Source organism: Heterodontus francisci, chromosome 3, assembly GCF_036365525.1.
Source record: "Heterodontus francisci isolate sHetFra1 chromosome 3, sHetFra1.hap1, whole genome shotgun sequence".
Classification (NCBI taxonomy): domain Eukaryota; kingdom Metazoa; phylum Chordata; class Chondrichthyes; order Heterodontiformes; family Heterodontidae; genus Heterodontus; species Heterodontus francisci.
The window spans coordinates 157,764,983-157,789,640 of record NC_090373.1 but is presented as its reverse complement, the minus strand read 5'-3'; the positions used below and the strand labels follow the sequence as shown (position 1 = coordinate 157,789,640).

The 24,658-nt window shown below is 44.8% G+C and overlaps 1 protein-coding gene across 3 annotated transcripts in view; it reads right to left on the bottom strand.

The window, feature by feature from the left end:
• Nucleotides 1–24,658, bottom strand: part of crybg1a (crystallin beta-gamma domain containing 1a) — a 295,651-nt gene that overhangs the window by 251,932 nt on the left and 19,061 nt on the right. The window contains exon 1 of one of the 3 annotated variants that reach the window (XM_068027040.1): nucleotides 12,223–12,246. The exons of the other annotated variants lie outside the window; for them this stretch is intronic. The gene's annotated coding sequence lies outside the window, so the exon portion shown is untranslated. Of the gene's footprint in view, nucleotides 1–12,222; nucleotides 12,247–24,658 lie in introns of those variants that run through there. 3 annotated transcript variants of the gene reach the window in all.

Sequence of the window (24,658 nt, the reverse complement as noted above, 5' to 3'; positions counted from 1 at the left end):
TGGATTCCCTTTTATGTTAGCTGCCAATCTCTTCTCTTACTCTGTCTTTGTTTCTCTTTTTTTTTCACTTCCCCTCCTGGTTCTCATTTGCATCATCCACCTAACATCTATCATATTTACCCTTTTTCAGCATCATATTATTTGTCATCCAAGGAGCTCTGGATTTGTTTGCCCTACCTTTCCCCGTCACGGGAATGTATCTTGACTGTACCCATATTTCCAAGTAGCTGCACCTGCAGCTCAACAACCATATTTACCACACTCCACACATTCACATACATGCACAGTAAATCTACTTTAGACTTTGTTACATACCTTCTTACTCTAATTCCACTTAGACCTTACTATTTCCTACTCTTGTACTATCCATCTTTCCCAATTCTCCCTGCACCTTGGTTTTCCTCTAATATTATCTCCTGGTTCCCACACCCCTGTCAAGTTAGTTTAACCCCTCCCCAATAGTACCAGCAAACTTCAGCGTAATGACATTGGTCCCGGTTCTGTTCAGGTGCAACCCATCCGCCTTGTACAGATCCCATCCTGCCCAGAGCTGGTCTCAATGTCCCAGGAATCTAAAACCCTCCTGCACCATCTTTCCAGCCATGCATTCATCTGTTGTATCCTCTCATTTCTATACTCGTGTGAGATACTGGGAGAAATCCGGAGATTATTACTTTTGAGGTCCCGCTTGCTAGTTTCTTTCCTAGCTCCCCAAACTCTGCCTGCAGGACCTCATCACTCTTTCTACCTATATTGTTGGTAATAATATGGACCACAACCACCGGCTGTTGATCCCTTCCCCCCTTAGGGTTCTCTGCAGCCATTCAATGACATCCTTGACCCTGGTACCAGGGAGGCAACTTAACATCCTGGGTTCATATCTGTGGCCACAGAAATGCCAATCTGTTCCCCGAAATATTGAATCCCCTATCACATTTGCTTTTCCAATCTTCCTCTTGTCCCCTGTACAATTCAATCAGCCGTGGTACTATGGACTAGACTCTGGCTGCACACCACAGAGGAACCATCACTCTCACCAGTATTCAGAATGGCCTACTGGTTAGACAGTGAGATGCACTCAGGGGACTCCACACTACCTGCCTGGTCTTCCTTGACTGCCTGGTGGCCACCCATTCCTGCTCTGCCTGCAAACTCATAAGCGGTGGGGTGACCACATCTATAAACGTCCTATACATGATAGGACAATGTACTGCAGTGACTCCAGCTGCTGCTCAAGCTCCAAGACCCAGAGCTCATGCTGCTGCAGCTAACGACACCTCCTGCATATATGGTTATCCAGCACACGAGAAGTGTCCTGACGTTCCCACATGTGCACTCCATAGGACCAAACTGCCCTGCCGTGCCTCTATTTATTAGACTATTAAACTTATGACCTAAATAACTAAAGACTCACCAATCAGCTGCTTCTCTTGTGCTGACATCACTTTATTTTATAGGGAAGTTAATGGAAATGTTTTTATTTAACTCTTATCTAAATACCTTAGATTCTAATTTACTGAAAAATTCAGAACCTTTCAGTTTTGCTATCCCTTGCTATATAATTTTAACTTTATTTCCTAGATTTGATTAATTAATTGAACACTGATTGTCAATTATCAAATTGGCCTTAGCTGTATACTGACTAATTGATGTACTCTTATTTTAAAATTGATTAATTTAAATCAAATTCTTTAAAATAAAAATTCAAAGCTTACCAGGGTTCTCACCCCATGCGACTCCTTGTCCTCTGATGTCACTTTGCAATATATCCCTACCTATCCTGCTGCTCTGCACCTGCCAGTATTTCTCGCACTGTTTTTAAAGACTCCTCTCTCTGGCTGTACTTTGCTGCTCCACTGCTGCCACTCGTTCCCATGCTGTTTTTAAAGGCTCTTCTCTCCCAGTGTGTTTTGCTGCTCTGCCGCTACTGGTGGTTCCTGCACTGTAACTGGAACTCACTGCCTGAAAGGGTAGTGGAGGCAGAAACCCTCATTGCATTTAGCAAATACTTGGACATGCACTTAAAGTGACGGAATCTACAGGACAGCAGACCAAGAACTGAAAAGTGGGATTAGGCTAGGTAGCTCTATCACAGCCATCACAGACACAATGGGCCAAACGGCCTCATTCTGTGCTGTAAAATGTTTATGTTTCTATGTCTTTGCTAAAAAAGCAGGCAGGAGAATTTGATATAAAAGTGTTAAGTGTTCACACATTAACAGCATAATTTCCATATTATTATTTCTTCAGGCCATGTGCGTATTGAAACAGAAACTCGGCACAACAATGGTAAGGAAAATAATTAAAAATAATATATTAGAAACAGATCCTGTTAATTAAAGGCAGTAACAATGTTCCCTCTAATGTCCTTTCGTTATGCATAGCCCGTTTTTGGATTGCGCGATGCCTTTAAGATTGCCGCGTGACCGGGCATGCACGCACTTTAAAGGGGCAATTGTTTATGTGAGGGGAACATTCCTGATTGCTGCACAGGCACACACCCAAGGAAACAATTTGGCTTTTCCTGACCCTTTCATTAAATCACTGCCCTGTAATTCACTGAGTAGTATCCATTATCCTGTATTAGTTTGTTCCATGGTTATTTTACTAATATTTTGCCCAAAATCTGATTGTTTGTCAGTATCCACACCAGCTCCTCTTTGTGGCTACTTTGAGTGAGATTGACAAATTGACAAATTTGGGGTGCGCTAGCGTAGTGGTTATGTCACTGGACATCGAGAGGCCTCAACCAATGATCCGGAGAAATAAGTTTAAATCCCATGGAATTTAAGTTCAGTTAATTCAATAAATATGGAATAAAAAGCTGGTATCAGTAATGGTGACCATGAAACTGCTGGGTTGTCATAAAAACCATCTGGTTCACTAACGTCCTTTGAAATCTGCTGTCCTAACCCAGTCTGGCATTTCTGTGATTCCAGACTCACAGCGCAATGTTGTTGATACTTAACTACCCTCTGAAATGGCCTAGCAAGCCACTCAGTTGTACAGAGATAGGCCATAAATGTTAGCCTTGCTAGCATCTTTCCAAACTTCTGTGCAATGGTACATAGTGCTGGAGGACTGGAGGATAATGAATGAGACATTCCTCCAGGAAATTATAAGATAGTCAGTCGTACTTCAGTTGCTGGTAAAATACTGACGTCTATAATTTAGGATGAAATGACTAAGAATTCAGAAGAAACAAGTTACTGAAGGCCATATAACTTGGTTTGATTTGTGTTCTATCAGTTTGCTAATGCACCCTAGAATTTTGAGAGTGATCCAAGTTATTTTTATAGTTTTTGTAATAAATTCCAATGTTCATACATGTTCATATATATATATATATATATATATATATACATAAATACCAAATAAGAATGTGCCATGCTGTAATTACACCCTCCCACCTGTAAGTGGCACTGTAAATGGCAGCTTTACAGTTTCAACGGACTGGATTTAGTGCTTGCAGTAGGGGTCCCTGCCAAGCGGGGGTGGGTAGTGAACCTGCTTCGTCAGTCAGTAGGACCAGAGCCACATTTTATCAGCAGTGGCCAATTAAATGACTGGGGTCCCCATTCCTAATAAGGTCAGTCACCTGCCCCCAAGAGCTGCTGGCTAATCAGAGGACTGGCAGCTCAGCAGCGCTACTGGGAACATTGGCCACTGTTGGGGCTGCACCTGGAGGAAAAGTGCGCATCAATGGACATGCGCCTTCACAACCAGGTAAGTGTGGTCTGGGGCACTGGCAGGCAGGTGAGGATGGGGGAGAGGGTTGGTGAGGGCAGGCGACACCATTGACACAGGGGCAGTCAATGCCACCGGACAGCCCCAAAGAGCCCCAAGAGTGCCCAAAGAGGAGGGCACCCCACCCCTAGAGCCTACTGGGGGGCCGGCAGAGTTTATCTGTTGGTCTCCCCATGTAGCGGAGAGCCCTTCTACCGCTGGTAAAATGCCAGCAGAGACCAGAAGAGGCCCCTAATTGGCCACTTAAGTGATTCAATTGCACTCTGGGTGGGAGGGCCATCTGCCATCTTTCCTGCCACTAGCAGGAAGGTAATGGACAGGCCAACTCCACCTTCCTATGCCATCTTGCCAGCCTTCCTACCTCCTAGCCCATCCCCAATGGGCTGGTAAAACGCAGCCCAATGTGTCGCAGTAATGTTAGGTGGAAAAGTAGCAGTTCATTATTGTCAGCCATATTTTGAGACATATCCTGAACTTCAATACATTGGCCAGCAGGTGACTCTGTGGCAGATTGTCATTTCCAGCAGCTTCTGCCTGCTCACTGAATAACACGTTGCCATCCAGGCCCCAAAGTTGGAAAGGGAAGCAGACATTGCTGTGAAGTTAAATATGAGGCATGCCTCTCCACTTCCTATTTCAGCTTCCTAAGCACAACATTAACTTGCCCTTCCCAGAATGTGTCCTCCCAAGTAGAAGTTGTGTAAACCATTTGGGGAATTTGCCCATTTTAAGGATTACCACCCTAGTTATTGACAGTCAATGAAGAACACCCATTGGACATCACCTCTGCTGATGTGGATGACTTTGTAATTAGCAGGAAGGGAGCTCAGGAGTTGATTCAACACACTAAATTCACTGCAAACCAACTTCTTGCACATCATTGAATCTTGTTGTATGTTTGGGTTAGTCTGGCTTGCAGGGATTTCAGAGACTTCAGTAAGTTTGAACTGTAACCATTTATTACATTTCAGGAGCTATATACTCTTGACTTAAACATGTCTAACTCCTCTGTTGGTCATAACGCTTCTTATTCTCCTCAAGTCTCCTTACATCATCACAGTGGGAGGTGTTACACTGTCTCAAACCTTAACCCTTTCAAACCCTTCTACTACAAATCTCGGCCCTCAGACAGCTTATTTCTTCCCACTCCTCCATTGAGAAGAATTCTGGAAGGGGAGCAGAGGGGAGAGGAGCAGAAGGGATAAAACTCTGCGGAAGAGCTTAGCTGTGCTTCCCCTCAGCCACACTATGAAGAATCAAGTGCCCTGGAGAAGAGTAACTGCAGGTCACCTCAACTGCTTCCCCACAACAACTAAAATTTTTGACTCCGGCAGAGCAGAAGAAAATCGGTGGCTCAGAATAACACCCACCCCTCCCATTGAGTAATGCTTGAGGATGGTAGAATAATGAAGCTGCTGGTCATCATTTTCTTCACCCTTTCCCACAACTGAGGAATTTCAGCCCCTGAGGAGAATGAAGCTCAAGGTCAACCTTCCCCAACTCAGAAGGACTCTGAGCTCTGTCCTCTAACCCAGTTTGGTATAAAGACTACACTTGGTCTGACTCCTTGCATGAATGTATTAAACTCTTTCCTATGCGTCTACCCACTCCTTCCCTTCATCAGGCCATTTGTCCTCCCCATTTTTCAGGACTTAAAAAAAAAGCATCACACTTTACCTCCTATTCTGTGACTCTGTAGTTTAGTCATTACTCCTCAGTGTGGAACCTAGCCAAAAGCTTTCAAAACTCCATATGTCAGCTGCATTTCTCCTGTCCACCAAGCTAGTAAAAGTCAGTAAAAGCCTCTGGTTAGAAAAACAAGGTCTTTGATTACAGAATCCAGGCATTGTTACAAAACAGAGCATTTAAATTAATTCAGTTTCCTCAAATCATTTATGGGAAACTTCATTAAATACCAGGATTGAATTCAGTCAAGTACATTGAACAAATAATGATTGCAATCTTATTTGAAGCAGTTTACAATACTGTAGGTGAGCTGAGAGTGATGACACATTGAGCGAGGTTTGTTTTCTTGCCCTGTTTGTACAGTGCTAACATTTGCTTTTTGCTCCACTACACTGAAAGTATTTTTCAGTGCTGTTTTGTGTATAATGAAAATCCTCCCATTGTTTACCCTATTTTCATTATAGTCTCTCTGTTGAACCTAGGAAAGAAGGAAATTGCCTTTATACTTGGGATGTCCTAAAGCACTTTGAAACCACCGGAGCAACTGAAACTGGGACATGCCTCATATATTTAGCTTGTGAGATAAACCCACTGAGCCACAGAGGGAACTATTCAAAATCCTGCACAATTTAACATTTTGTTTTAACAGCATGCACGTAATCGAGAGGGGACATGAAGAGCATTTTTTAATGCAGCAATTGTTATGATTTGGAATGTACTGCCCCTAACTGTAGTGGAAATTGATTCAGTAGTAACTTTCAAAAAGGAAGTGAATATTTGCAGGGCTATGGAGAACGAGCATGGGACGAAAGGTCCTGAAACATTAACTCTGTTTCTCTCTCCATAGTTGCTGCCTGACCTGCAGAGTATTTCCATTATTTTCCGTTTTTATTTTTGTAGGGGAGTGGTATGAATTGGATAGCTCTTTCAAAGAGCATTCTTCTGCGTTGTATGATTCTATGTTTCATTTCTAGGCTATATGTTTGCCAATACAATATTATCAATAATAGTCTCAATTTAACATTTCCATTCATTCCAGCTGCTGAGTTTACAAAATGGAAAGTAGATATTGAACAAATGAGCTTCAAGTTCAAAACTGCAAGAAGCAAATGCTGATTCAAATATAACATCCAACAGTTCAATACAGTGGCTTCAAAAAGAGTCAGTATTGCAGCCAGCAGATACAACAATATAAACTTACCTTCATATAACAACATAGAAAAATATCTAAAGGCACTTTGCAGAAGCATCATAAAGCAAAAATGGACAAAGAAGGAGGACATTAGAGGGGTGAACAAAAGTTTGATCAAAGAGGTAAGTTTTGAGGAGGGTCTTAAAGAAGGAGGCGAAGGTGGAAAGGCAGCGAGGTTTAGATAGCGAGGTCCCGAACATATGACATAGACGGCTGAAGGCACAGCCACCAATGGTGGGGTGAAGGGGAAGAGGTTACATGTGTGGCTAGAATAAGAACCACACAAATTTCTCAGTTGTAACGCTGGGGGAGTTTGGAGATGGGGGTTGGCTGAAAGGGTATGAAGGCTACGAAGGGAATGAAAACAAGGACGGGAAATTTGAATTTGATGCATTGCGGAAATGGAAGCCAATGTTTGGATAATGAAGTTTATCAACAAGGGAATATGGAAGGCCACATCAGCACTACAAGTGCCACCATTTACTAAAATATTCTTATTCCTAGAGGTGAACAGCACAGGGTTTGCAGCACTGATTTTGTTTTCTTCGTTCTTGGGTGCCACTCGCAAGGAAAGCCTTCATTGTCCATCCGTAATTAGAGTCATAGCGTCGTACAGCAAAGAAACAGGCCCTTCGGCCCACTGCGAAAATTTGGTGGTGAGACGCATTCTAGAGCCACTGCCGTCCATCTGCTGTAGATACACCCACAGTGCTGTTAGGAAGGGAGTTCCAGGATTTTGACTCTGTGACAGTGAAGGAACGGCAGTATAGTTCCAAATCAGGATTGTGTATGACTTGGAGGGGAACTTGCAGGTGGTGATGTTCCCAAGCATTTGCTGTCCTTGTCCTTCTAGGTGCTAGAGGTTGCAGTTTTGGAAGGGGCTGTCAAAAGAGCTCAGTGAGTTGCTGCAGTGCATCTTGTCGATGATACACACTGCTGCCACTGTGTGCCAGTGGTGGAGGGAACAAATGTTTGAAGTGGTAGATTGGGTGCTGATCAAGTGATCTGCTTTGTCCTGGATGGCGTCGAGCTTCTTGAGTGTTGTTGAAGCTGCACCCACCCTGGCAGTGGAGAGTATTCCATCACATTCCTGACTGGTGTCTTGTAGATAGTGGACAGGCTATGGGGAGCCAGCAGGTGATTTACTCACCACAGAATTCCCAGCCTCTGACCTGCTTTTGAAGCGACAGTATTTATATGGCTGGTTCAGTTAAGTTACTGCTCAATGGTAACCCAGGATGTTGATAGTGGGGGATTCAGTGATGGTAATGCCATTGAACATCAAAGAACAAAGAAGAACAAAGAAAATTACAGCACAGGAACAGGCCCTTCGGCCCTCCAAGCCTGCGCCGATCCAGATCCTCTATCTAAACATGTCGCCTATTTTCTAAGGGTCTGTATCTCTTTTCTTCCTGCCCATTCATGTATCTGTCTAGATACATCTTAAAAGACGCCATCGTGCCCGCATCTACCACCTCCGCTGGCAACGCGTTCCAGGCACCCACCACCCTCTGTGTAAAGAACTTTCCACGCATATCCCCCCTAAACTTTTCCCCTTTCACTTTGAACTCGTGTCCTCTAGTAATTGAATCCCCCACTCTGGGAAAAAGCCTCTTGCTATCCACCCTGTCTATACCTCTCATGATTTTGTACACCTCAATCAGGTCCCCCCTCAACCTCTGTCTTTCTAATGAAAATAATCCTAATCTACTCAACCTCTCTTCATAGCTAGCGCCCTCCATACCAGGCAACATCCTGGTGAACCTCCTCTGCACCCTCTCCAAAGCATCCACATCCTTTTGGTAATGTGGCGACCAGAACTGCACGCAGTATTCCAAATGTGGCCGAACCAAAGTCCTATACAACTGTAACATGACCTGCCAACTCTTGTACTCAATACCCCATCCGATGAAGGAAAGCATGCCGTATGCCTTCTTGACCACTCTATTGACCTGCGTTGCCACCTTCAGGGAACAGTGGACCTGAACACCCAAATCTCTCTGGACATCAATTTTCCCTAGGACTTTTCCATTTACTGTATAGTTCACTCTTGAATTGGATCTTCCAAAATGCATCACCTCGCATTTGCCCTGATTGAACTCCATCTGCCATTTCTCTGCCCAACTCTCCAATCTATCTATATTCTGCTGTATTCTCTGACAGTCCCCTTCACTATCTGCTACTCCACCAATCTTAGTGTCGTCTGCAAACTTGCTAATCAGTCCACCTATACTTTCCTCCAAATCATTAATGTATATCACAAACAACAGTGGTCCCAGCACGGATCCCTGTGGAACACCACTGGTCACACGTCTCCATTTAGAGAAACTCCCTTCTACTGCTACTCTCTGTCTCCTGTTGCCCAGCCAGTTCTTTATCCATCTAGCTAGTACACCTTGGACCCCATGCGCCTTCACTTTCTCCATCAGCCTGCCATGGGGAACCTTATCAAACGCCTTACTGAAGTCCATGTATATGACATCGACAGCCCTTCCCTCATCAATCAACTTTGTCACTTCCTCAAAGAATTCTATTAAGTTGGTAAGACATGACCTTCCCTGCACAAAACCATGTTGCCTATCACTGATAAGCCCATTTTCTTCCAAATGGGAATAGATCCTATCCCTCAGTATCTTCTCCAGCAGCTTCCCTACCACTGACGTCAGGCTCACCGGTCTATAATTACCTGGATTATCCCTGCTACCCTTCTTAAACAAGGGGACAACATTAGCAATTCTCCAGTCCTCCGGGACCTCACCCATGTTTAAGGATGCTGCAAAGATATCTGTTAAGGCCCCAGCTATTTCCTCTCTCGCTTCCCTCAGTAACCTGGGATAGATCCCATCCGGACCTGGGGACTTGTCCACCTTAATGCCCTTTAGAATACCCAACACTTCCTCCCTCCTTATGCCGACTTGACCTAGAGTAATTAAACATCTGTTCCTAACCTCAACATCCGTCATGTCCCTCTCCTCGGTGAATACCGATGCAAAGTACTCGTTTAGAATCTCACCCATTTTCTCTGACTCCAAGCATAACATTCCTCCTTTGTCCTTTAGTGGGCCAATCCTTTCTCTAGTTACTCTCTTTCTCCTTATATATGAATAAAAGGCTTTGGGATTTTCTTTAACCCCGTTTGCTAAAGATATTTCATGACCCCTTTTAGCCCTCTTAATTCCTCGTTTCAGATTGGTCCTACATTCCCGATATTCTTTCGAAGCTTCGTCTTTCATCAGCCGCCTAGACCTTATGTCTGCTTCCTTTTTCCTCTTGTTCCTCAAGGGGAGATGATTAGATTCTCTCTTGTTTGAGATGGTCATTGCCTGGCACTTGTGTGGTGCAAATGTTATTTGCCACTTACCAGCCCAAGCCTGAATGTTGTCCAGGTCTTGCTGCATGTGGGCATGAATTGCTTCAGTATCTGAGGAGTTGCGAATGGTACTGAACATTGTGCAATCATCAGCAAGCATCCCCACTTCTGAACTTATGTTGGAGGGAAAGTCATTGATGAAGCAGCTGAAGATGGGACATTACCCTAAGGAACTCCTGCAGCGATGTCCTGGGGTTGCGATGATTGGCCTCCAACAACCACAACCATCTTCCTTTGTGCTCGGCATGACTCAAACCAGTGGAGAGCTTTTCCCCAGATTCCCATTGACTTCGATTTTGCCAGGGCTCCTTGATGTCATACTCAGTCAAATGCTGACTTGATGTCAAGGGCAGTCACTTTCACCTCACCTCTGGAATTCAGCTCTTTTGTCAATGTCTGGACCGAAGCTGTAACGAGGTCAGGAGCTGATTGTTCCTGGCGGAACCCGAACTGAGCATCAGTGAGCAGGTTATTGCTCAATAAGTGTCACTTGATAGCACTATTGATGATACCTTCCATCACTCTGCTGATGACTGAGAGTAGACTGATGGGGTGGTATAATAATAAAAGCAAAATACTGCAGATGGTGGAAATCTGAAATAAAAACAAGAAATGTTGGAGATACTCAGTAGGTCTGGCAGCATCTGTGGAGAGAGAAGCAGAGTTAACGTTTCAGGTCAGTGACTCTTCTTCAGAACTGACAAATATTAGAAATGTAAAAGGTTTTAAGCAAGTAAAGCTGGGGGGGTGGGGGGGCGGGGTAGGGCAAGAGATAACAAAAGAGGTGGTGTTGATAGGACAATGTCACAGAGAATAACTGACCAGAAGGTCATGGAACACAAGCAAATGGTATGATGGGGTGGTAACTGGTCGGATTGGATTTGTCCTGCTTTTTGTGGACAGGACATATCTCAGCAATTTTCCACATTATCAGATAGATGTCTGTGTTGTAGCTGTACTGGAACAGCTTGGCTAGTGGTGTGGCTAGTTCTGGAACACAAGTCTTCAGTACCACAGGACTTTGGTCTTACTAAACCCATATCTGCTCAGGAGGCTGCATTGTAGTATAAAGCAAGCAATGTACATGCTGCAGAGGCTCGGAACATCTCTTCAGAAGGTTGTTTGGCTTTGCTGCTGGCAAACTGAATTGTTACCCTGGGAGAGCTCCTCGTGTTGGTTCAGTGATTTTAATCTGGCTGCCGGTGTGCTGCGCTCTCAACCGAAATATAGAAGCCAGCCATGATTTTCACCATGCTGGTCTAGCTAGACCTTCTGTCAATGTTGGGGAAGGTTCATGGCCAGGATTGTAAAATTACAAACTCGGACTTTACAGCAACTCACGTGAGAAAAACCTGTGCAGCTGTAAGTGATTCTTGTGTTGCCACAATTTCCAAGTCCACCAAGCAGCTGAAACTGGCAAAATTTAGAACATTTCATATTGTGGGACAGTTTATTAGAATTACCTCCACCAAATATGAGTATCAGGGGCAAATGTCTGAATACAGCCTGAGTAGGAGGTCTTTTTTCAAAAAAAAACTTCTCTCCCTGTTGGCAATTAAAAGTCTGAAATGCAGAAGAAAGCATTTAGATAGCACTTTTCATGACCTCCAGACATCCCAAAGCACTTTACATCCAATGAAGTACTTTGGATATGTAGTCACTCTTGTAACATATAAAAATCAGCAGCCAATTTGTGCACAGCAAACTCCCACAAACAACAATATGATAATCTGTTTTTGTGATATTGACTGAGGGATAAATATTGGCCACGGTACTGGGGATAACTCCCCTGCTCTTCTTCAAAATAGTGCCATGGGATCTTTTACATCCACCTGAGAGGCCTCAGTTTAACATCTCATTGGAAGACGGCACCTCCAACAGTGCAGCACTGCTTCCATACTGCATTGGAGTGTCAACCTTAGTTTTTGTGCTCAAGTCCTGGAGTAGGACTTGAATGCAGAGGAAAGAGTGTTGTCCACTGAGCCACAGCAGACACGTGTAATCAGAAACTTTAGCTTCAATCTAGCAATATAAACCCGAAGAGTAACAAATATGGAAACATATTTACTACAGATTCTAGTCTGCTGTACCTTCTTGGGTTCAATTTTGTCTGTCACTCCATAAGTGGTTTAAGCATCTTAGCTTTTATGAAAGTTGACTTCCACTGCCCTACATCTGCTTGTACAATAGTATGATCCAAGGGTGCAACAATATACCCCCGTGTCACCTGTATCAGTTGGTCGTGTACTCTTTCAATCTTTCCGAAGGTGAACCGAGCAAGCTCTCAGTTCCTGCCTTAGAGGAAAGCCAGGCACATCACAAGCTACGATATTTCACCCCAATCCATTGAGTTCCACAGACAACACTCAATACTACCAAACTATTTGACTATCAATGCCTATATTTATCTTAGCAACCTTTAATCATTTCCTAAATAATAGTTAATAAAGTACTATCTAACCAGATAATTACCCACCTCCTATTAAAAGGAGCAAAACAAAATAGTATAAACTGCTTTTGTAGAGTCTATTCTACATCTGTTACCTATTGAGAGAGCAGATGTCTTCTAATCTCTTGCTTCAAAGAAGTACTTGTCAGATTTGTTATCTCCAGTTTTGCAATCGCCTTTAATGTAAATAAGCTGCTTGTTTGCATATCATCCATGCCTCTCAGAATGTAAGAAGCTGTATCACACGTTCTCTTAATCTTTTCCAACAATTAAGTGCAGATTGGCAATTTCATTCAGAGAAACCATGGCATGGTTAGTGCAGGAAGTGGAAAAATTCATGCTGGTGCAGTAGAGGTTGGTAATATAAGAATGTGTTTAAAGGCTATTATTGAGGGAGAATACAGTGAGATACACCTGACTCCATAGTGCTCCAACTGGCAATCAGTAGGTAATATTTTTTTTTAATATTTTAAAATTACAATTTAAAAATGGGTTGTTTCTACAATGACCCTACAGTAATATCTTTTACCCGCCCCACTAAATCACAAGCCATATGTTCCACATTTCACATGACTCATTTAGTGCAATCCCTTCCTTTAGTTAATGAGGGAATGAATATGGTTAAAGAAAAAGAAAAAGGGATGGCCTGGTTGGTGGACAGGGTATCAATCCCATCAGATCACTCCTTTGCCAACCTTTCTGAATGGGTCATTTCCAGTTAACATCTTCACTTAATGTCACTGCCCTCTCTCAGCTAATCTCTGGTATCTTAGATAGGGACAAATGAGATTCAGCAGCAGTCTCCCTCTCACCCTCACAGCTGGGATTTTTCCCTCGGCGGACGGGATCCATCCACCAACTAAAAAGTTGATAGCGGACCCGCTTCCGCCTGGCCTGGGTTCCAACCCGCAATTTGCGGTTCCCCAGCCTTTAATTGTTCTGAGGCAGAACATCCACCCGCTTGAGGCAGGAAGTCCCGCCTAACAGAGCTGCCAGCCAATCAGCGGGCCGGCAGTTCTTAGTCCTGGCAGCGCCACCAGGAGCAGTGGCGACTGCTGGGACTGCAGCCCAGCTTCGTGAAGAAGATGTCGGGGAACCCTGGAACGAAGGTAAGTTTTTTTTAACCTCGCTGGGGGTGATCGGTCGGGCCCCGGCGAGGCAAGGGTGGTTGGTTGGTGGGACGGGAGGGCATGTTGGGGTGGTTGGGGCAGCGGGGGTGGCCCTCCATCGGGCACAGGGTACCCAATCATGAGGCCCCCCCCCAACCCCCCCAGGCCTTCAGAGAGCCATCTGCTTTTGTCAGGCAGCTACTCTCGGGCCTGGACTGCCCAACCAGCCATGGGTAAAATCCCCATGGCAGTGGGCGGAGGTCCTTAAGTGGCTGTTAAGTGGCCACTTAAGGGCCTTGATTGGCCAGGGGTGGGCGGGCCATTTTTTGCCACCGCCATCCTGCGTAAAGTTGCGGTGGAGGCAGGAGCGGGTCGGGAAGGGCCCCCCGAGCTTCCTGCTCCATTTTACGCCCCCCCCCACCCAGCCACCTTCCCACTCTTTGGTGGGCTGTAAAATTCCAGCCCACTTCTCCCCTCAGCCCCCCGACACACACAAATATCTTCATGCCCATTTAATGTTTAAATTTATAACATATGCCTAAGCAGCATGAACTGAACAGATAGAATTTATCTCTAATGCTGACTGTCTGGATTCTTTCTGACACAGATGTAATCAATATTTCAAAGCATCAGTAATTATCAGTGTAGCTAATGGCACATGAAAAACCCCGCAACTAACTAGCCTATCTATAATATTAGTATAGGTAATGTCAATGTTTGACAGGGTTATAATTAAAAGACTCAATTTACTTGCAGACCGAGTGTACCCAGAAGCACAGTGCAGTTTCCGTGCCAGCAGATCTACTGTGGATATGATCGTCTCCATACTACAGCTACAAGAGAAGTTTAGGAAACAGAGTATACCTCTTTACCTTATTGTCATAGATCTCACTAAGGCATTCAACACCATCAGCAGAACAGGGCTCTATAAGATTTTGGGAAAACTGGCTGTCCACCGAAGCTCCTCAGTCTTATCTGCTCCTTCCATGACAACATGTACTGTGCAGTTTGAAGGCTCCACTTCTGACAGTTTCGGAGTGAAGAATGGAGTGAAACAGGATGGTGTCCCAGCTCCCACTCTGTTTGGCATCATCTTCTCCCTGTTCCTGACCTTCACCTTCCCTGCAGAAATGGAAGGCGTCTACTTGCACACTAGGTCAGATGGCAAGCTCTACAATCTATCAAGGCTAAAAGTGAAGGCACGTCCTGATTAGAGAACTCCTCTACGCTGATGACGCTGTGCTAGTCGCTCACATGGAAACTCAGCTACAAAGACTCATGGACTGTCCCTCCCATGCCTGTAACTTGTTCTCATTGACTATAAGCATCAAGAAAATCGTAGTCATGGGACAAGGTGTTGCATCTCCACTGCTGATCACACTAAATAACATTCCACTGGAAATGATTAGCAAATTCTGCTACCTTGAGTCCACAGCAGAGTTCGATACACACATAGGGAAAGCAGCTACCACCTTTGGCTGACTCGCGAAACGCTCATGGGATAACACCAAGCTGACCCTTAGGACCAAGCTGATGGTTTATAAGGCCTGTGGTCTCAGCGTCTTGCTGTATGGATGTGAAACATGGGCAACTTACAGCTACCAGGAAAAGAAGCTCAATAATTTCATCTTTGCTGTCTGCAGCGCATTATGGATATATCCTGGCAGGACAAAATCAAAAATGCGGCAGTCCTCTCAAAGGCAGAGCTCCCAAACGTGTTGGCACGAATCAAACAGAGGCGGCTTGAGTGGATCAGACATGTGTGCAGGATGGAAGATGGTTGCTAACCCAACGACCTTCCGTAAGGTGAAGTAGCCAGGGCCAGATGACCAGTGGGGCACCCAAAGCTCCGATTCAAGGATGCTTGCAAGTATGACATTAAGGCCCTAACTGTCGACTATCGCACCTGGGTGTCACTAGCTAGCAAAAGAGGGAAATGGTGACATCCTGTGGACTGGTGTGCACTACCACAACAACCAGTTGCTACAGCAGCTTGGCTACAGGTGCCAACATCGAAAAAAACAACATCACTTGGCAGCTTCTTGTGCAGCACTTGTGGCAGAACCTGCATTTCAAGGATTGGCCTTCACAGCCATGAGCACAGGTGCACCAAGAGAGGACACCACACTTAAATGGATTGTTTGCTGCATGTCCATCATCTTCCGTAGATGGAACAATGTCAACCAACAATACTGAAATTTTGTCATGCTCTATTATTTTCCATTCCGAGTGGGTGGGATTTCCAAGGGGATTCCCTGATCTTCTGCTGTAATTTCAGTGGAAGATCAACAGAGACCGTGGAGAAACTATATAAACAACTGTTTCTGCCATTTGTCCAGAGTTTCTGCTGATATCCTGCCAAAGATACAGCAGGAGATTGAAAGAATCTCCATGAAAATTCCAGGCATGTATTATACAGGTGGAAGTAAAAATTGGATGATTGATGCAGTCTTTTTTAACAAATTTGCAATGTGACATTTTCCAGTTATAAAATAACACTTCCACTGCCAGTCACTACTTTGTTTACGCCTTTCAATGTTCTCACCTCCCACCCTGCTACCACTGATTCTTATTGGGGTACAGTTCCACAGACATTGGCAGCCCTCCAGTGACCAATAAAATAACTATTTTTCATGTGTAATGTTATAAGATCAGACTTAATATAAATATGAGTCATAAAAGTAAATTCGATTAAGAAAAACAATAAGACAGCTTACATTATTTTAAATTATGTATGTTTAATATAGAGACTTGTAAATTCTAAATTAAAGCAATAGTAACTTGAATTAGCTCATAGAACTGGCAGGCTAATTAACAGAATTTATGCGAATGTAACAAGCTGAGAACAAGTTTATAACTCGGTGCAGGTGTAGGCAGAATGGCATCTTGAATTATCTCTCCTGCTGACATATTTATGATGGTCAGATGCCTGCAAGCTCTAATGTAACAGGAAGAGGTGAATAGATGAGACATAAATATCATTCTACTATCGATAACAACAAAAGCTTGCATTTACATAGCACCTTTAATGTAGTAAAACACCGCAAGTAGTTCACAGGAGTGTTAGCATCAAAATTTGACACCGAGCCACATAAGGTGATAGTAGGGCAGGTGACCAAATGCTTGGTCAAAGAGGTAAGTTTAAGGAGCATCATAAAGGAGGAGGGGTAGAGAGGCGGCAAGGTTTTGGGAGGGAATTCCAGAACTTAGGGCCGAGGCAACTGAAGGCACGGCCACCAGTGAAGGAATGATGAAAATCGGGGATACACAAGAGGCCAGACATGGGGTGTACAGAGATCTCAGACCATTGTTGGACTGAAAGAGGCCATGGAGGGATTTGAAAACAAGAATTAGAATTAGAATTAGAACATTACAGCGCAGTACAGGCCCTTCGGCCCTCGATGTTGCGCCGACCTGTGAAACCATCTGACCTACACTATACCATTTTCATCCATATATCTATCCAATGACCACTTAAATGCCCTTAAAGTTGGCGAATCTACTACTGCTGCAGGCAGGGCGTTCCACGCCCTTACTACTCTCTGAGTAAAGAAACTACCTCTCACATCTGTCCTATATCTATCACCCCTCAACTTGAAGCTATGTCCCCTCGTGTTTGCCATCACCATCCGAGGAAAAAGACTCTCACTATCCACCCTATCTAACCCTCTGATTATCTTATATGTCTCTATTAAGTCACCTCTCCTCCTCCTTCTCTCCAACGAAAACAACCTCAAGTCCCTCAGCCTTTCCTCGTAAGACCTTCCCTCCATACCAGGCAACATCCTAGTAAATCTCCTCTGCACCCTTTCCATAGCTTCCACATCCTTCCTATAATGCGGTGACCAGAACTGCACGCAATACTCCAGGTGCGGTCTCACCAGAGTTTTGTACAGCTGCAGCATGACCTCGTGGCTCCGAAACTCGATCCCCCTACTAATAAAAGCGAACACACCATATGCCTTCTTAACAGCCCTATTAACCTGGTTAGCAACCTTCAGGGATTTATGCACCTGGACACCAAGATCTCTCTGTTCATCTACACTACCAAGAATCTTCCCATTAGCCCAGTACTCTGCATTCCTGTTACTCCTTCCAAAGTGAATCACCTCACACTTTTCCGCATTAAGCTCCATTTGCCATCTCTCAGCCCAGCTCTGCAGCCTATCTATGTCCCTCTGTACCCTACAACATCCTTCGGCACTATCCACAACTCCACCGACCTTAGTGTCATCTGCAAATTTACTAACCCACCCTTCTACACCCTCTTCCAGGTCATTTATAAAAATGACAAACAGCAGTGGCCCCAAAACAGATCCTTGCGGTACACCACTAGTAACTAAACTCCAGGATGAACATTTGCCATCAACCACCACCCTCTGTCTTCTTTCAGCTAGCCAATTTCTGATCCAAAGCTCTAAATCACCTTCCACCCCATACTTCCGTATTTTCTGCAATAGCCTACCATGGGGAACCTTATCAAACGCCTTACTGAAATCCATATACACCACATCCACTGCTTTACCCTCATCCACCTGTTTGGTCACCTTCTCGAAAAACTCAATAAGGTTTGTGAGGCACGACCTACCCGTCACAAAACCGTGCTGACTATCTCTAATGAACTTATTCTTTTCAAGATGATTATAAATCCTGTCTCTTATAACCTTTTCCAACATTTTACCCACAACCGAAGTAAGGCTCACAGGTCTATAATTACCAGGGCTGTCTCTACTCCCCTTCTTGAACAAGGGGACAACATTTGCTATCCTCCAGTCTTCCGGCACTATACCTGTCGACAATGACGACATAAAGATCAAGGACAAAGGCTCTGCAATCTCCTCCCTAGCTTCCCAGAGAATCCTAGGATAAATCCCATCTGGCCCAGGGGACTTATCTATTTTCACACTTTCCAAAATTGCTAACACCTCCTCCTTGTGAACCTCAATCCCATCTAGCCTCGTAGCCTGAATCTCAGTATTCTCAACAACATTTTCTTTCTCTACTGTAAATACTGACGCAAAATATTCATTTAACACTTCCCCTATCTCCTCTGATTCCACACACAACTTCCCACTACTATCCTTGATTGGCCCTAATCTAACTCTAGTCATTCTTTTATTCCTGATATACCTATAGAAAGCCTTAGGGTTTTCCCTGATCCTATCCGCCAATGACTTCTCGTGTCCTCTCCTTGCTCTTCTTAGCTCTCCCTTTAGATCCTTCCTGGCTAGCTTGTAGCTCTCAAGCGCCCTAACTGAGCCTTCACGTCTCATCCTAACATAAGCCGCCTTCTTCCTCTTGACAAGCGCTTCAACTTCTTTATTAAACCACTGCTCCCTCGCTCGACAACTTCCTCCCTGCCTCACAGGTACATACTTATCAAGGACACACAGTAGCTGCTCCTTGAATAAGCTCCACATTGCGATTGTTCCCATCCCCTGCAGTTTCCTTCCCCATCCTACGCATCCTAAATCTTGCCTAATCGCATCATAATTTCCTTTCCCCCAGCTATAATTCTTGCCCTGCGGTATATACCTGTCCCTACCCATCGCTAAGGTAAACCTAACCGAATTGTGATCACTATCACCAAAGTGCTCACCTACATCTAAATCTAACACCTGGCCGGGTTCATTTCCCAGTACCAAATCCAATGTGGCATCGCCCCTGGTTGGCCTGTCTACATACTGTGTCAGAAAACCCTCCTGCACACACTGGACAAAAACTGACCCATCTAAAGTACTCGAACTATAGTATTTCCAGTCGATATTTGGAAAGTTAAAGTCCCCCATAACTACTACCCTGTTACTCTCGCCCCTGTCGAGAATCATCTTCGCTATCCTTTCCTCTACATCTCTGGAACTATTCGGAGGTCTATAAAAGACTCCCAACAGGGTAACCTCACCTCTCCTGTTTCTAACCTCGGCCCATACTACCTCAGTAGACGAGTCCTCAAACGTCCTTTCTGTCGCTGTAATACTCTCCTTGATTAACAATGCCACACCCCCCCCTCTTTTACCATCTTCTCTGTTCTTACTGAAACATCTAAATCCCGGAATCTGCAACATCCATTCCTGCCCCTGCTCTACCCATGTCTCCGAAATGGCCACTACATCGAGATCCCAGGTACTAACCCATGCTGCAAGCTCACCCACCTTATTCCGGATGCTCCTGGCGTTGAAATAGACACACTTTAAACCAGGTTCTTGCTTGCCAGTGCCCTCTTGCGTCCTTGTAACCATATCCCTGACCTCACTGCTCTCAACATCCTGTACACTGGCACTACAGTTTAGGTTCCCATTCCCCTGCTGAATTAGTTTAAACCCCCCCGAAGAGCACTAGCAAACCTCCCCCCCAGGATATTGGTACCCCTCTGGTTCAGGTGAAGACCATCCTGTTTGTAGAGGTCCCACCTACCCCAGAAAGAGCCCCAATTATCCAGGAAACCAAAACCCTCCCTCCTGCACCATCCCTGCAGCCACGTGTTCAACTCCTCTCTCTCCCTATTCCTCGCTTCGCTATCACGTGGCACGGGCAACAACCCAGAGATAACAACTCTGTTTGTTCTCGCTCTAAGCTTCCACCCTAGCTCCCTGAATTTCTGTCTTAAATCCCCATCTCTCTTCCTACCTATGTCGTTGGTGCCTATGTGGACCACGACTTGGGGCTGCTCCCCCTCCCCCTTAAGGATCCCATAAACACGATCCGACACATCACGAACCCTGGCACCTGGGAGGCAACATACCAACCGTGAGTCTCTCTCGTTCCCACAGAACCTCCTATCTGTTCCCCTAACTATGGAGTCCCCAATGACTAATGTTCTGCTCCTCTTCCCCCTTCCCTTCTGAGCAACAAGTTTAAAAATTTGAAAAATCCAGGCATTGCTGAATTGGGAGCCTAGGTCAATGAGCACAGGGGCAATGGGTGACCAGGACTTGGTACAAGTTTTGCATGCGCCCGAGTTTACAGAAGATGCAAGGTGGGAGGATGGCCAAAACAGGATTGGAATAGTCAACTCTACATATAATAAAGGCATGGATAAGGGTTTCAGCAGCAGCTGAGCTGAGGCAGAAAGGGGTGATGTTATGGAGGTCAAAGTAAGCAGTTTTGATGATGGCAAGGACATGGAGTCGGAAGCTTACCAAGGGTCTGATAGGATGTCAAGGTTGTGAGCCGTTTGGTTCAGCCTCAGGCAGTACGTAGGGACAGGGATGGAGTCAATGGCTGGGGAATGGATTATTGCAAGGCCATATGGTGTAGCTAGCAAATTATGGAATTATAGCTCCAATTAAGGTTGTGGAAACAGCCTGTTTGTGTAAACAGTTACATTCAAAGCCAACTTTGCAAGGTTACAGCTGCCAAAGGAATTAGTTTTTGATAAGAAAGTGTTAGCAGGCCTTCGTCCACTCATTAAATCTCATATGGTATATTTGGTAGCTGTCTTTCAGAATGATCTGATTGACAGATATGACAACAGTCACGTAGGCTGTACCATTTTGGAGCTTTAATTATAGAGACAGTTTGCAGCTTAGGCTAAAGTGCAGCCGGGAAAGAAAGCTGACAGCTACAGCCAAGGTAGAACATTTTCTTGTGCCTTGGTAAGTATTAAGTCTATTAGTTTATGGATAGGTGGTCATTGCTGAGTCATAGATGGCATCTCTGATGTGGGCCCACTTGGTCTCTGCATCCCCTGGAGGAGTGTTTTGAACACAATGACCACCTATGGCAAATGTGTGAAGCAGAATGCAGACTGGTTTCAATTTCACTTTGAAGAGCTGGAACCTGTCATAGTCGCTAAGCACACTGCACTGCTGAACTACAAGAAAGCCCCCAGCAAGTTAACATCCGTAGCACTTAAAGCAGCCAGACGCGCTGCACAAAGAACAGCCAGGCGCTGCGCAAACACCTACGCAGCCCTCAATGCAGCCCAGTCTCTGCCAGTCATGGATGAGCTGGACGTACAGCCAACAAAATCAGAACTCCGTGATGCCATTGATTCTCTAGCCAGTGGGAAAGCCCCTGGGAAGGACAGCATTACCCCTGAAATAATCAAGAGTGCCAAGCCTGCTATACTTTCATTACTCTATGAACTGCTTTGCCTGTGCTGGGACGAGGGAGCAGTACCAGAGGACATGCGTGATGCCAATATCATTACCCTCTATAAGGACAAGGGTGACTGCGGTGACTGCAACAACTACCGTGGAATCTCCCTGCTCAGCATAGTGGGGAAAGTCTTCGCTCGAGTCGCTTTAAACAGGCTCCAGAAGCTGTCTTAGCATGTCTACCCTGAGGCACAGTGGGGCTTTTGAGCAGAGAGATCCACCTTTGACATGCTGTTCTCCCTTCGCCAGCTACAGGAGAAATGCCGCGAACAACAGATGCCCCTCTACGCTGCTTTCATTGATCTCACCAAAGCCTTTGACCTCGTCAGCAGACTTGGTCTCTTCAGACTACTAGAAAAGATCGGATGTCCACCAAAGCTACTAAGTATCATCACCTCATTCCATTACAATATGAAAGGCACAATTCAGCATAGTGGCATCTCATCAGACGCCTTTCCTATCCTGAGTGGCGTGAAACAGGGCTGTGTTCTCGCACCTACACTGTTTGGGATCTTCTTCTCCCTGCTGCTCTCACATGCGTTCAAGTCTTCAGAAGAAGGAATTTTCCTCCACATAAGATCAGGTGACAGGTTGTTCAACTTTGCCCATCTAAGAGCAAAGACCAAAGTACGGAAAGTCCTCATCAGGGAACTCCTCTTTGCTGACGATGCTGCATTAACATCTCACACTGAAGAGTGTCTGCAGAGACTGATCGACAGGATTATGGCTGCTTGCAACGAATTTGGCCTAACCATCAGCCTCAAGAAAACGAACATCATGGGACAGGATGTCAGAAATGCTCCATCCATCAATATTGGCGACCACGCTCTGGAAGTGGTTCAAGAGTTCACCTACCTAGGCTCAACTATCACCAGTAACCTGTCTCTAGATGCAGAAATCAACAAGCGCATGGGAAAGGCTTCCCATGCGCTTGTTGATTTCTGCAGACTGGCCAAGAGAGTGTGGGAAAATGGCGCATTGACACGGAACACAAAAGTCCAAGTGTATCAAGCCTGTGTCCTCAGCACCTTGCTCTACGGCAGCAAGGCCTGGACAACGTATGTCAGCCAAGAGCGCCGTCTCAATTCATTCCATCTTCGCTGCCTCCGGAGAATCCTTGGCATCAGGTGGCAGGCCCGTATCTCCAACACAGAAGTCCTCGAGGCGGCCAACATCCCCAGCATATACAACCTACTGAGCCAGCGGCGCTTGATATGGCTTAGCCATTTGAGCCGCATGGAAGATGGCAGGACCCCCAAGGACACATTGTACAGCGAGCTCGTCACTGGTATCAGACCCACCGGCCACCCATGTCTCTGCTTTAAAGATGTCTGCAAACGTGACATGAAGTCCTGTGACATTGATCACAAGTCGTGGGAGTCAGTTGCCAGTGATCGCCAGAGCTGGCGGGCAGCCATAAAGGCGGGGCTAAAGTGTGGCGAGTCGAAGAGACTTAGCGGTTGACAAGATAAAAGACAGAAGCGCAAGGGGAGAGCCAACTGTGTAACAGCCCCGACAACCAATTTTATCTGCAGCACCTGTGGAAGAGTCTGTCACTCCAGAATTGGCTTTTATAGCCACTCCAAGAGTTGCTTCACAAACCACTGACCACCTCCAGGCGCGTATCCATTATCTCTCGAGACAAGGAGGTCAAAGAAGAAGAAAGAAGAAGTTTATGGATATGGCATGTTAGAAGAACATTACTATAATATTATGAATTCTAAAACAAGTTCACCTTGGTAGATTCTCTTATATAATGAATAGTTTGTACTCATTTAATATAGGAATTGTATTATTGTGGAATCTGCATATTAAAAATAAAGCTTGACCTCAGGTGGAGTAGGTGTGTGCAGTGCTTCATTGGGTGTCTCAAATTAAACTAGAAATAAACACAAAAGCTAACCAGAGGACACTGATTAAAGGGGACTGGCAAAAGAAGAGGAAAAACCTTTTTATGCAGCGAGTGGTTAGGATCTGGAAAGCACTGCCTGAAGTGTGGGGGAGGCAGATTCAACCAAGGCCTTCAAAAAAGAAATGGATAATTATTTGAAGAGAAAAAATTTGCAGGGCTATGGAGAAAAGGCATGGGAGTGAGACTAGGTGAGATGCTCTTGCAGGGAACTGGCAGGGGTCAAATGGCCCCCTTCTGTCCTGTAACTGAGCAAGCGACTCAATCATGTAAAGGGCATCACAGCCAAGCCTTGTCCAAAGTTCCCGGGCACATCTTCCAGCAATGATGAAAGGATAATAATCAGGTGCAGAACTCTGGCTAATTTCCACTGGTCATTGCCGTTATGATCTAATACATTGTGCATTTTAGATTCAAATTAGTTACTTGTTAGATAATAGTCATGGCTGGTTAAGTGTTCTGTGCAATGTTATACAAAGAGAATTAAACAGAAAGCAATGTTTACAACAACCCAAGCACATCTCGTTAACAAAAGCAACCTTTCTTGACCTGTTTCTGATTTTACATTTTTATTTAAAAAGGTGTTTTGTTCTTTATGGGAAAGATGGAATATACAATACAGATTATCTTGATTCTGTGTTCTTTGCCTGCAGCATGTGTTGTAAGCTAAAGGAAGAATATTTCAACACTGAGTGAATTAAGACCTCAGCAGCCCTGCAGGCATAAATGAGTCATAATAGAGAAAGAGTACCTGAAGCCCAGAATCTCTGCTGTTTTGTTTCATAATGCTCCAATGAAGTGACCTAGGACATTTTACTACACCAAAGGCAGCGTATAAATTCAAGTTGTTGATGTTAGTGAGATACACTGTTCACTTCAAAAGTGTTCAGGTCTTGGTCTCAGTTAATTTTCTTTTTCAGTTTACAACTTTCTTATTGTAAAATATGGATATGCTTTGTCAGGTTACTATACATTCCAGAATATATGTGAGGGAAAAGAATTCTCTGTGATCACATCCAAAATCAATGGAGAATGCTTGAAAATTCAGGTACTGAGGCCTACCACTGCCTCACTGCACCCACTGGAATTTCATTCCC